We start from the raw sequence: 10,299 nt of genomic DNA on the forward strand, positions 1-10,299 counted from the left end.
ACAGTCATTGGATCCAAGACTGTTTCCTCCAGAATTCCTGACAATAGTTCCATTTTCACTGCTGAGGCCAAAGCTATCTCCACAGCTTTGACCTATATTAAACAAAAGAACCGTTCCAAAAACTTCAACGTTTTTACAGATTCATTATCTTGCCTTCAAAATGTTACTTGCAGTCACCTTATCATCCTAGACATGTTAGAACTTTACAACGATATTTCTACTGGCAAATGTGATATCGTCCTCTGCCCATGTGTGTCTCTTGCGATGAGGTGTTCACCATCAAGCATAGTCTGCTTGACTGTGTGGGCTTTTCGACTGCAAGGGATTCACATTATGATGCAAGAAATCTGAAACATCTATTTTCCCGCGTGAGCGGGCATCTGTTTGTTAACTACCTGAAGGAAGTTGATCTGTATAATAAATTGTAACTCTGTAATGTGATTAACAAATCGCATGCTTTTGAATTTAGTGCTATGACATTTTCTGTTTTAGTTTTTAAATGACAATGAAATGAATATATATGTTTTTGAAATAAAACTTATTTAGATTTTGTACTTGAAATGTTTATTAAAGCAGACTTCTTGTCGTCTCTATATGGCTGGGAAAATGCCGATGTGACGTAAAGCCCATCTCAACCCAACTCAACTCTGGTTATTACATTACCTTTACAACAACAAAATTACTGGTCAATAGGATTTTAAGCATGTAGTTCTTCAGGGAGAGCTGATGGGCTGTGCCCATTACATGTCATGGGGATGCGTCTACTCAGATAATTAATCCCTAATTAAACCCTGTAGTTAATTTGGGATGTAGTTCAAATGGGATGTAGTTCTTATCGGAGTAAACCGTGACATCGCTCTGACGCCATACCTCTACTATACACCTGGAACTTAATTAAGCACCCCCCCCCCCCTATTTTCTGGATGATGAGAAACAAAACTTGCTGTAACTCTCTCACTATTCCAAAGATAGTGGAACCTGAGCTATTGTGAAACATACGATCTATCGGCAAATGAAAAACAAGACAATGATTCCAATACGTGTTGTTTCAAGAGCGTAACCAATGTGATTTGGTCACTATTGATTCTTGATGAAAATAGTCACTGAACAAGTATGGTCGTAGCATTGCCAATGGCTGACTATTACAAGAAATGATGCACAAGGAATGTCACATGTTAACATCTGATGGGTGTGGCATCAGTATCGGGTGTATCCCCCACGTGCTCCTCATCATGCTACTGGTAAACCTTCTGATACGATCAAGTGGCAATTGCCGCCATTCTTCATGCAAAGCAGCTTCCAGCTGTGCAAGATGCTGGAGAGGGGGTTCTCTCAACCTCACACTGCGACCAAGAAAGTCCCAGATGTGCTCCAAAGGATTCAAATCGGGGCTCATTGCTGGCCAAGGTAATGTCATGATAGCCTCATTCTGGAGATGTGCGGTCACAGCACGTGAACGATGCGGCCTGGCGTTGTCGTCCATGAATATTGGGTGAGTAGCCAACGGGTGGTTGTCAAAGTGAGGCACGACAACTGGATGGAGAATATCCCGGATGTACTGCTGACCATCAAGATTTCCTCGGACAGTCACCATTTGAAGTTTACAGTCGTGTGAAAGACAACCCCAGATCATAACGGATGATCCACCATAAGGAACAGTAGGGTGGATATTCCTGGGCACGTAAGCAGTTTTTTTATGCCTCCACACTCTCATTCGACCATCTGTAACGTGTAAGAAACCCATGTGAGAAAACTGGTATCACACATATGTGTGAGATCGATTTCTAATCCCGTGATTGGCTACTCCATGGTGATGACCTAGGGTCAGGTTATGACGGACTACTTTCCTGATTAAAATTCATTGATAAGTTACTCGTGCTTCAATCGAACAGAAACCTGTTACTCTTGCAAAAAAATACCCCTTTACACCTACCTGTTATTTTCGCGATTGCAACATAAACAGGTATCTATACAATGAGTCACAAGTAGAATAAATATAACACGAATCTATTTATTTTCTAATTCTTTTTATTAAAACTTTTGATTTCTAGTCATGAATTCAAAATGGCTCGAACAATCAGTGATACCTGTGTAAACAATTATGTGAAAATCACCGTTAGAGATAAAGCCTGGGATTCCCTTCGAATATTCAAAATGTACAACATTGGTACTTTTACTGGAGAGATGCGACAAGTGTCATGTGTCGTCTTGCAAAAATACCTGACACGATAACGCCAGTGCCTGTCCATTGTGAGATCGATTTGCCTCGTTGTTTCTTTGATGCATTGATGAAGATGACCTTTTTCACTGATAAACATGATGAAGACCCACTTCCAGCTCCGAGATACTATGTGATTCCAATGTTATCAAATTCACTCATGACAATCAGAACCAAAACACACTCGTTGAAACAATGTACAACATGGAACGTTTTGCAAGGCTTCATGAGTGCAAATGGCGGCACACGTCTTTTCTATTCAATCGAACATGTACAGGAACGGTTGATCTACACAAAAGTCATTGCTCAAGACATTCCTCCGACGCATGATAATGAAAAGTTTATGTCTTGATAACATACAGGATGTAATCAACTCACATTTCATACTGAAAACTCCGTAAATTCCATTACATTCCAAGTGGCAGTTTCTGGCTCGGGAAAACGAGAAGGCTGTGGCGAAGAAGAGTAGTCCCCCATTGATAGTGAACGTAACCTCAGCAATGTCACATTCAAGCACACTGGGTGCACCTAATTACACACACTCAAAAGTTTTGGCTCCAGTCGATGGAAGAACATTGAACGTAAACTAGTATACACAAGTACAGGTCCCCAATGTGCAGAGATAATCAAAACAATCTTCCGATGACGACAACCACCAAGCGATAACGATGACGTCACACGCTCAAATATTTTACGCTTGCAAGAATTAAAATCATCCACATTTGCATGGTAACATCATCGTTTTAGAGGGTTTAATTAATTTTCTGTGATCTTATCTAGTTATCATTATCACTATTGCCTTGATGTTGCGAAGAGGTGGCAGAAACTTTTTTGTGGAGGGTCACCATGGGGATGAGTAGTGATTAGGAAACCAAGTGACGTCACTCATTCATAAACGTTGTGTTGTGTATTATTGCGCACCTACGATGAGAAAAATGAAATTTGAATCTATTCGACCATAAAATGGTGCGATTTTATGGTGTGTAAGAAACAGATTACTGTACTCGTGTCTGTCAGATACCATTTATCTTACAACTCGTTGTCGCTCGTTAAATACGTTTTGAAACAACTCGTTGTAAGATAAATGGTATCTGACAGACTCTACTCGACACGCTAATGCTTCCAGTTTCCTTGCGTACACTTACTTACTTCAACAACACTTGTACAACAATTCGTACACATGTATGCTCTTCCAATCGCAATATGGATACATTCCCTGACGTTGGGATGTGGTGGTTTAACGAAGTGGGATAGATTATTTTTGGTGTTTGCAGTGTGCGAAATAGCCACTGGTCCGCTAGCCCGTGGCTAGTAAAATTCCAGACGGGCTCACTATTTTTAGCTCCACGGTTACTGGCCCGACTGGCTAGTGAATTTTCATGGGGTCATTTTGTAAATATATCACTCTCTCCGACTTGTTAAGTTATAATACTCTTTTAAATCATGTAAGATTATGGCCTGATAAAAATGTTAATCATAATAGCAGCATAATAATGAAACCTGTGTCATGCCAACAATATCATATTCTCGTCTATTTTCGTAATCTTTTGCTTAGTTTCTATATTCAAATTTCGGGCTAGTGAATTATTTTGTGGGCTCGTAACTTTCAGGCATAGCTAGCCCGACTGGCTAGCAAAATCTTGAAACTATTTCGTACACTTGGTGTTTGTTTTATTTCCGATTGGCTATCTAATGTCATTTGGTTTGTTCATTGCAGTTAACTGCTTTACGGATTATTGTTTCCTATGTTCCTTGTATTATTCCTTCAAATGGAACTACGACTGCTTTGTCAATTGGGCTTATGTTAATCTGGTCAGTGTGCTCGTATTTGCTGACATATCACAACACATATTCATAGAATACGTGACGGCAACATTCTGAAGACAAAACATCGAAGACACATTCATGAAACATAAATACCCAGGATATCATCCGAAGCCCTCGTAAAATATGTCAGTGCTCGCCACTGACTAAAACATTCCTCTTCTATGCTGTGTGTCTGTGCGTGCTGTCCTTCTGTGCTTCGTCAACTGTGAATAAGTGAGTTAAATTTTACGCTGCACTCAGCAATATTCCAGCAAATGGCAGCGGTCTGTAAATAATCGAGTCTGGACCAGACAATCCAGTGACCAACAACATGAGCATCGATCTACGCAACTGGGAACCGATGACATGTGTCAACCAAGTCAGCGAGCCTGACCATCTGAGCATGGGGTAATGAAGATCAATATTCTAACCCGGACCTTTACGGGTTCGTCAGTTGTGACTGATGAGATCAGGTTTAAGCGCTAACGGTAATGTTAAAGTAACAGAATATGTGGTTGACGTGAAACGCATGACACAAGACATTGGCGACATTGAGTAGAGCATTGCCAAAGCACGTGAGTTAGTTTGCTTTAATCAATAATCATATCAGGGCTTGATGTGTGAAAGAATCCACGAACTTCTGGAGGACACAGGCGTTAAACGTAATCAAGATTAATCTAGGTTTCTAGACAAATATTATATTCATTGCGATAGCTAGAAACCTGAGGCGTCCAGAACCCAAGAATTATTTTTACCATTTCAGTCAGTTGTTTGCTCTCCCACTGCGGCATGCAATTAATCATGTCCCGCCATTTGTCCATGCTGTTTGAACATGCAATCAGCGAAGTCAAACAGACGTTTCTATATAGTCGCCTCTTTCAAACAGCGATGGAGGTTGTGAATCGATTGTGACCTTGGTCTGAAGGTGGGTATTCCAAGAAGGATTTGGTTCATATTAAGAACTCTCAGTTGAATACGACATGGTTTATGTGGAGCTCGTACGTGATCAATTTTAGATGAAATTTCAGAAGAACGACTTCGCTTATGTAACTCGAGCATTTGAAACCGAGCATACTTCATGTTCATGGTTAATAACAGGGTCTGAACCAGCCAACATTAGCTGCGGCCAATAATGTTGTTCGAATAAACCTTGAATATGTCTGGTCCGACTCTCTCACAACTTGCATGTACGTAATAGTCCAGCGTTGCGATGTTTCGAGCATTTGTATTTGACTGACGTGGCCATGGTTTCTCGATGTTCATGGACAATGCGATCAATAGGTTAGGTTGATATTGGACTCTCTTGCACTAAAGGCAATGTAACGCACGCACGCTTTCTACCTCCCGGCAAAGTGTGTGGTCACAGTTTGACACCTACTTTCTAAAAGACATTTCTCATTATGAGAAGAAGATATCTAACGGCAGTGGGTGTTTATAGAATAACCTCATAAAATCTTTCTGTATCGATCATGTATCACAGCCTTTGGGAGTATCTTAAACGTAATTTCAGGAGGGAGAGGCAATCTGTAATTCTGAGTTGTCAGTAGATCATTCAAATGTCAAAATTGTCTTCATTTAAGAAATTGTAGGAAATGTGCGTTTCCCGAGCCAGCCAGCTCGAGCGGAGATTACGTAGTAAACCAATCTAGCGATTGAGCAATGCTTGTGAACTACATAGCATGAGACCCGTGAAGTAACTAATGCTTGTCGTAAGAGGCGACAACGGGATCGGGTGGTCAGGCTCGCTGACTTGGTTGACACATGCCATCGTATCCCAATTGCTCATGCTGCTGATCACTGGATTGTCTGGTCCAGAGTCAATTATTTACAGAACGCCGCCATACAGCTGGAATATTGCTGATCGCGGCGTAAAACTAAACTCACTGACTAATTAGGCTGAAGCAAAAATGTTCTGTTCGGTGAAACTATGTATTCTACACCCAATGGCAAAAGTAAGCAAATAAGATAAATAGAAACCGTTCACCAGTACACATGATAAGGTGCTTACAGAGAACAACATGGTTTCCTTTGTTTGTGGTGACAAACTTTTCACTCAGCGAAAGTACAGTGCTCATTTCGTGACCGCCATGCTTATGAGAACGTTTGTTATATGTTCTGTTAAGAATCTGTGGAGTCATAGTATTGTTGGTAAATGTATAGGAACTTGGTACTTCGGTGAAGTAAAGTTGTAGTGAACTTGTAGTTTTCTAACACATGCAACCAACACTGGCGTGTTAAACACAATTTTGAACGATTTCGTTTCTGGTTATCCATCTTAAACCATGTTGTGACAACAACACGATGACTCACCCATTAGCACCAGTCGCATCAGGTCAATCGGCATTCCGCTTGTGATGATCCAACACGTATACACTGTCATCCTCTTCTTATTGAGGTTATCTTTCAAACATAGTTTATGCATTTAAAATGAATTAAAAATGAAAGTAATTTCTGTTCAATTTCTCTTCGAACAAATGTCTGCTCTCATTATTGCGGTAACGTGTGAAACGTGTGAAAGGTAATTATTTAAATAGACAAAAATGCTCGTATTTTCTATTAAGTTACCCATGAGTTCAGTGACACACATGTCCCATAGACATTTCAGAAAACATTCCAGTTAGACGACGTGGAATTAAGCCTTATGTGAGTAAACACTGTTCAGAAATTGAGGGACAGCAATGGTCCATCAAATCAAACAATGCCGAAGTTTTGTAACAAGAACATCTAGTTTTCGAAAATATACTGTCACATATATTCTGTTCATGATCAGCACAAACAAAGAGCCGAAACAGTTTCAGGAAACATTCCATCAAACACAGCAGCATTTGTAAAGCTCTCAGTGCGTGATGTCCATATTGCCAGTAGACATCATTCAGCAATCGACAAAACTATGGAAGTTGGCGTCAACCCTTTGGTTGCCTCGTACCGTAGCTGGCGACATTGTCACACAATTATTCTTGTTAAACATCCAGGTCTGGTTTCATTCTAAACACTGCAAATAGAAATGCATTTGGGCACCTCTTTGTCCGTGTGACTTTCAAAAGGGAGAACATGGCTTTTAGTCGAATGGTGGCTTAACACCACCACATGTATATATTGTCCATCCATGAAATGGGTCATTATTGATGTTGCCTTTATTCCACTGTTACATTTTTCAAATTTAAATGTACAAGTATATTTCTCTGCGAATGAAATGTACTGAAGGATTTTACTTGTACTGTTGAAAACTGTTTGTATCTCTAAAAAAAATGATCCCGAGAAGTCTTTCGATATACTTGTTTCTGAAATTGGGACCTTTAAGTTAACTACTATTTATCACATTCTTGTTTGCTGGAAATATCAGCCTCATCTGGTTACTCCCACCAAGGGGCGGTGGGGTAGCCTAGTGTTTAAAGCGTTGGCTCGTCACGCCGAAGACCCGGGTTCGAATCCCCACATGGGTACAATGTGTGAAGCCCATTTCTGGTGTCCCCCGCCGTGATGTTGCTGGAATATTGCTAAAAGCGGCCTAAAACCAAAGTCAGTCAGTCAGTCAGTACTCCCACCAAATACATATTAACTAAAAATGCCAATATTTGTATTATTAAACAGGGAATTGTATATGGATATTGTGTCGTGTTCCCGTGTAACCTCATTGAGCATACACAAGCGTGTGGAAACAGGCGTTTTACAAACAGCCATTATTATTTATTATATTCCTGCATTGTGTTCATTTAAGATAGACAACGGTACATTTGTAGGAAAGTAGACTCGTAAATAACGTTTTACATCCTTTTCATGAATGTCGAATAGGTCAGCAGTAGTTGCATCAAAGGTTAAGCGTGATTATATCAGAAGTCGTATCAGTAAGCGAGAGCCATCAGCACTCAGACGTCGCGTGTTCAAACGCCATGCCAAAGGTCAGTACAACGTTTCGTGATGTATAGAGCAGTACGGAACTGTGCTAAGATCAATATCAGATGTAGAGGTTCCTCAATTTACTGTTATAAGGTAGAAATGTATACCCACAACATTAGAAAATTACAACAAATTCATTATTTAGATTTCTCATGATTGCTTCAATTTCACTGGTGTTTGTGGAAAGTAATGGGGGCAGTATGTCTCAAGAAAAATCGATAGATATATGTGTAATTGCTGATTGTTTCGCGTGATCGTTGCCATTTAATTAGTTGGTAAGAGCAGAACACATTAGTCCTGATAGACAGAAAATATTAAGCTAACGTTAAGAAGATTAGTAAAGTCATAATTGATGAGTGATGTCCGATGTTTTTTTCCGATTACGACACACATGAGTTCATGGTCAGATGTACTTTTTAACTAGTCATAACTATGTATTAGGACATGTTGATCAAGATGAGGACAGGTTCGAACAATTGAAAATAATAACTTTACTACGAGTAGAATGGTGCAGAGTTCCAAATGACCAAGGCGAATCACCGTCAAGCGGTTTCCCAATATGGGATGAGCCTACGATAAGGTAACTGTTGTAGGGTCCACTGACATCTGAACGCAGTTACGACATTACCTGACAGAACTACTGAGCTACGATGAGACAGACCCGTGAAGATCCGGGTTAGAATTGTAAGAAGCGACTAACTCGATCGGGTGGTCAGGCTCACTGGCGTGGTGGGCACATGTCATCGTATCCCAATTACATAGAACGATGCTCATGCAGTTGATCACTGGTTTGCCTGGTCCAGACTCGATTATTCACAGACCGCCGCCATATAGCGAGGTGCGGTGTTAAACAACAAACCAACCAACCTAAGCCGAGGGTAGTACAATGTTTCCTCGATGGAACTGTGTTCCGATTCCACCTGATTGGTGAAAACATGAAGCTGACGTCACGAACAACCATGATGCAAGTACGTTTTTTCAGATGAGCATTTATTGAATATTTGAAATTGTCACTGCGTGGAAAGAATTCATTAATGATCCGATTGTAGGGTTTCCCTTGTGTTTACGCTCTACTGTGTTCATATATTGCAATTTTCCACGCTCACGTCCAATAACGCCTCTACGTTATTAATTAGTTTACGGATATTTTCTCAAAACCTAATAATATCAATAATAATGACTATTATAATAGAATCTTTTAATAAATGTTTTTGCAAGAACATATTGCCTGTAGGTTTGGGAACAAAATTTAATTTCATATTCGTAATTGTTATGGCTGGAATGTTAAACCTTTTATAGCAGCCACATGGGAACGTGCTTGCAGTACAAGTGAATCTTTGAAAGTTATTTGAACAAACAACTTCTGGTGATTGAGGATTTGCCAACTGTCGTAGGCAGACAGGGGAACAGAATTCATGAGCGTGATGATCAGTCTTGGCATTAGTAAATATACTTTAAATTGGAATCTTTTTCCATATTCTCCTAATGGTTAGGACATCCATAAAAAACAAGTCATAATAGATTATACCGCAAACGGTATCTTCAGCTTAAGGAATGCCTGGCTGCTAAATGAATCTGGTCTTTTGCTGACATATGTGTCTGTGGGGACTGCGGATCAGTTGTGCCGTCGGCACATTGTGCGTGTCCCAAAATCCCTGTATGATGGCCATCGGTTTTACGCTTTACTTATTGCGTGTACTCATTCAACACTCGTTACGGTTTCGTGAAGGTAGAGTGTACACAAAGGTTCCATGAACAAGCAACACTCTCATACTTTTAAGGTTCAGTTCAGTATTAAATGCAGCAAAGATACAATGAAGTATATACAAAAGGCAAAGAAAGATATTCGTTTACGTTAGATTGATGTGGCACAATGCTGATGACACAGGACAATAAAGATCGGAATTTCCAATCAGTCCATTTTCATATTCAAATTGTTTCAACTTCACTACAAAAGCCATTAGATGCAGACTGACAATCTACAGTACTGGGCCCCGTTCGACAAAGCGATGTTGGCGATACGACTATCGTAAGCCTATGTTAACGTCTAATAGTTACGGGACCGCCTCCGTGGTGTAGTGGTTAGAGTGAGTGAGTGAGTGAGTTAATGTTTAACGGCACATCGGCAATATCGCAGCCATATCGTGACGAAAACAATTTATACAATAAAAAGTGAACATATTTTGAAGATTAAAACCTGTCGACGATGTGTAGTGGTAAGAGCCTCCGCCCGGAGAGCGGAAGGTCGCGGGTTCCATCCCCGACCGCGTCATACCAAAAGACGTTAAAATATGGTACTTGTTGGTCCCTGCCTGGCGCTCGGCATTAATAGGTACAACAAGGACTGGTCGGCTCGGAGTCAGTATACTGTGTCTGAG

Source organism: Haliotis rubra, unplaced genomic scaffold (assembly GCF_003918875.1).
Source record: "Haliotis rubra isolate DU_JTF1 unplaced genomic scaffold, ASM391887v1 Scf154, whole genome shotgun sequence".
NCBI classification, from domain to species: Eukaryota; Metazoa; Mollusca; class Gastropoda; order Lepetellida; family Haliotidae; genus Haliotis; species Haliotis rubra.